At 42.5% G+C, this 4,689-nt stretch overlaps 1 pseudogene; it reads right to left on the reverse strand.

The window, feature by feature from the left end:
* Positions 1-2,680: 2,680 nt before the first annotated feature.
* Positions 2,681-3,124, reverse strand: LOC123798869 (ragulator complex protein LAMTOR1 pseudogene; annotated as a pseudogene).
* Between the last annotated feature and the right edge of the window lie 1,565 nt (positions 3,125-4,689).

Raw genomic sequence — 4,689 nt, forward strand, 5'->3', positions numbered from 1 at the left:
AGTCGGGAGCGCGGGGAGCGCAGGGCATGCTGGGAGTCGTGGTTCTCCCGGCTTCTCTCGCCCCGCCCGCGCCACGAACTGCGAGCTGAGCGACGGGTCGGTTACCATCCTGCTTTACCGTTGGGGGTGGGGGTCGTAAAGGTCGGAGACACAAATAAATCGGTATTGGCGAGGAGAAATTAAACAACATCTCCCGATATCTCAGAAAATCGCTACAAACGTGGAGGGAAAAAAGAAATTCCGTTATTCAGATTAGGAGGGGTGTCCCAGGGAATCCGCTAATGCAACTGCAGAGAACGAAATACCCTTTTACAATGCCAGGCAGATACAATCCACTCCATGCATGTTCTAGTGTAAAAGGACTTAACACAGTTTGCTGTATACATTCTTCGGTATGTCACCCTTGTAGTGGCCACCTGTTGTTAATTGCCACGATCCAAAAGAAAAAACTGACAAGCAGATACTTAAAACTTGGAGCAAGGCGCCTAGGCCATCATCTCCTGCGGTGAGGGGAGATGGGGCACTGTTTTCCTTGATATTTACATTTCAAAGAGAGTTATACCTGACAACAGGCTTTTTGGCTTTTAATAAATTTTATGTACATATAAAAGAGACAAAGGAGGGGTGCCTGGATGGCTCAGTCCCTTAAGCCTCCGCCTCTTGATATCGGGGATGGTCTTGATCTCAGGGTCCTGGAATTAACCCCCTCTCATCCTCCGGGCTCAGCGGGGAGTCTGGTTGTCCGTCTCCTTCTGCCCCCCACGTCCCACCTCGCTTGCACTCTTGCTCTCTCTCTCAAATAAGTGAATAAATTTTTTTTAAAAAATTTTAAAAGGGACAAAGGAAGGATTTATAATTACAAATTTGCTCAAGAAAATCCTCTAAGGAAGGGGGCAAAGGTTTCTTCCTTTTGGTAACAAAGAAAATTCAAGGTTTTTATTTGTTTAATTCTTACAGTAAGACTAGTGGATGCACTAGCTGTGACTTCAGCAGCCTTCCTGACCTCTGAAGTAGAATTCTAAAGCAGAGGTGATGGGTAGTAAGGAGGGCACGTATTGCATGGTGCACTGGGTGTTATACGCAAGTAATGAATCATTGAACTTTACATAAAAAACCAGGGATGTACTGTATGGTGACTAACATAACATAATAAAACAACAACAACAAAAAAACCAACAAAAAAAAAAACCCCAGAGCTCTAAGGAACCATTTGGGATCCAAAACTCAAAAGCCTTTTTAAAGGGCAGGAAAGGGACCTAAATGTGGGAAACAACCTGGAATTAGACCACAGGTACTGGTGGGGCACCTTGGAGGGTTGAAAAGTGCAGTTCCGATTAAAGAATTCAAATTCAGATAAAATAATCAAACCAGAACCTGCTGTGTTTACAAAACAAAACGAGAGAGGTAGATTCAGCAGGAAGGCCTCTTACTTGCTAATTCTGCGAGAAGTTAGTGTGGAATAATGGAAAGATGATGTATAATAAAGAAGATACTGTCAGAAGACCTGGTCTCAAGTTTCAGTTCCATCTTAGAGTTGTCTGGCTTTGAGCGAGTAACCTAACATTTCCTGTGATTGCCCATTCAAAACAGGGCATGATAATAGATGTTTAAAATGTTGTTGAAAGGATTTTTAAATGAGATGACATTTCAAAAATTACTTCTCACTTTCAGAGGCTCATGATTTGCTCAGTTAGTTGGGCATCCGACTCTTGGTTTCGGCTTAGGTCATGATCTCATGGGTCCTGGGATTGAGCCCCACCTCAGGCTCTGCCCTCAGCAGGGAGTCTGCTTGAGATTCTCTCCCTCTGCACCTTCCTCATGTGCTCTCACACGCACACTCTCTCAAATAAATAAACCTTAAATAAAAATTACTTCTCACCTTCAAACTTAGATTCATGCCACCCTCATTTCCAAGCCTCCTCAACGTGTTGATTGAATGAGTGGATAAAATGATCATAATAAAAAGCAGAATATGGTAAGTGAAAAAAGTAAAGTATAAATAAGTGAGATTGGAATATCAAGAGAGAAGAGAGGAAATAGAAATGGGAAAAGTAAATCATCAATGAAGAAATATGCAACAAATGAATAAAGCAAAACAAGAGAAATGGACTCATAGATAAAGGGGGAAAAACTGTTGGTTAACAGAGGGGGAGGGATTGGGGGGTGGGCAAAATAGATGAAGGGGATAAAGAGGTACAAAATTCCAGTTATAAAATAAGTAAGTCATGGGGATGTAATGTACAGCATAGGGAATATAGCCAATAATATTGTAGTAATAAACCCTAGTGAGGTGCATGTGAGCACCAAGTCAGGGAGAGGGAGACAGGAGTGAGGCCAAGAGATGGTAGGAAAGGGGCTCCATAGGCCCCCTAGGGATCACCCTCACAGTGGTCCCTCCACTTCTCCAGTGACAGTGAAGACCTACTGGGCCCTAACTTTTTGACCCCTACCCCATCCCTGGCCAGGGTTTTGAATGCCAGTCCCGAAGGTTCTACCCTCCCTTGCCCCATCCTTATTTACTCAGGCTTCCAGCCTCACTCTTCTCCTCTTCTACACTCTTCTTTGTGATAAGTAGCAGGTTAGGGTGCTGTGAGAGCCTCAGAGAGGCTGGGGGCCAGGGGAAGCAGGATGGAGATGGGGCAAAGAGAGGAGAAGAAGAGCTGTTCAAGGATCCTTTTCTTCATGGGATCCCAAACTGTACAACCAGCTCTTCTTCTGCATCTGCTTGGATCTGAGAAAGTGTACTGTAGGCATAAGCAGCTATCCTGGAGACCTGCTGCAAGTTGGAGAAGGGGATGGGCTTACTAGCCCACACTTGGCGAGGCTGGCTGGTGAGAGATAGCAGCCACGGCAGCTTCTTCCTATGGGTCAGGCTGCTGCTCAGCACAGCCAAGCAGGTGCTGTACTGCCGTGCTTGGTCCGTGTACTCATGCTCTTCCATGTCTTAGCAAGGCTGGAGGAGAGCGGGGCCTGCTCATCTTGTGAGTTTGGAAGGCAGGCTGTGGTAGCTGGGGTCAGCTCCTTTGAGGGTTTTGGCAGGGGTGCTGCTAGGATCCAGCAGCAGCTTCCACTCCTCTCAGTCCTGGTCCGAGTACTTCTTCTTAATGCTGTAGCAGCACCCCATAGCTGGGGATCCAGCTGGGCGCTCAGGCCAGGGGAGGACCGGCATCCATTGGGATCCCTTCGGTCACATGACCTGTGGCTGCATCCAGTCGGCAGCCACTGGCCTCCCCACCCAGCCTTGCCCAGAGCCGCGCAGCTGCCCTTCTTACTCTATGTTTTAGAGTCTATTTTGTGGTAAGCTAAATAAGTCAATCAGAGAAAGGCGATTATCATGTGATCTCACTGATATGTGGAATTTAAGAAACAAAACAGAGGATCATAAGTGAAGAGAGGGAAAAATAAAACAAGATGAAATCAGAGAGGGATACAAACCAAAAGAGACCCCTAATCATAGGAAACAAACTGAGGGTTACTGAAGCGGAGAGGGGGAAGGGATGGAGAGAGACATTAAGGAGAGCATGTGATGTCATGAGCGCTGGGTATTATATAAGACTGATGAATCACTCGCTTCTACCTCTGAAACTAATAATACATTATATGTCAATTGAACTTAAATAAAAAATAAAATTAAAAAAATAAAGTCTATTTTGTCTGATATAAGTATTGCTACCTCAGCTTTTTTATTTTCACTTTCATTTGCATAGAATATCTTTTTCCGTCAGTTTCAGTCTATGTGTGTCTTTAGGTCTAAAGTGAGTCTCTTGTAGGCAGCATATAGATGGGTCTTTTTTTTTTTTTTTTTGATGCAGTCACCTGATGTCTGTCTTTTGATTGGAGCATTAGACCATTTACATTTAAAGTAATTAATCGACAGGCATGTACTTGTTGCCATTTTGTTGTTTTCTATAGTTGTCTGCTCCTTTTTTATTACTCTCTTCCCTTGTGATAGATGACTTTAGTGTTATGCTTGGATTCCTTTTTCTTTATTTCTTGTATAGCTATCAGATAGGTTCTCAGTTTGTTACCACGAGGCTCATATATAAAATTCTAAGTGTATGGCAGTCCATTTTAAGCTGATGGTCGCTTAAGTTTGAACACATTCTAAAAGCACTACATTTATGCCTCCACCCTCCATGTTTTATATATCTAATATCATACTGAACATCTTTTTATGAATCCCTTTACTCATTTTTTATATAATTGATTTTACTTTTGTCTTTCAACCTTTATACTAGTTTTATAAGTGATCATCCACTACCTTTATTATATGTTTGCTTTTACCAGTAAAATGTTTTTATTTCATAATTTTCTTACTTCTAGTTATGGTCTTCTCTTTTCCACTTAAAGAAGTCTCCTTAGTGTTTCTTGTAAGACCAGTTTAGTGGTGATGGACTCCTTAAATTTTTGTCTGGAAAACTCTTCCTCTCTTCTTCGATTAATGATTAATTTTTCATTTCAGTTGCTGTATTCTTCAGCACCGACTGGTTCTTTTTTACATTTTCTATCTCTTTGCTGAAGTTTTCACTGAGTTCATTCCGTCTTCTCTCATGTGGTGAGCATCTTTATGACCATTACTTTGAATTCTTTATCAGGTGGATTGTTTATCTCTCTTACATTTAGTTCTTTTTCTGAAGTATTGTCTTGTTCTTTCATTTTGAACATATTCCTCTATCTCTCCATTTTGTC

This window comes from Ursus americanus, chromosome 26, assembly GCF_024610735.1.
Source record: "Ursus americanus isolate L20-20 chromosome 26, mUrsAme1.1.p, whole genome shotgun sequence".
NCBI classification, from domain to species: domain Eukaryota; kingdom Metazoa; phylum Chordata; class Mammalia; order Carnivora; family Ursidae; genus Ursus; species Ursus americanus.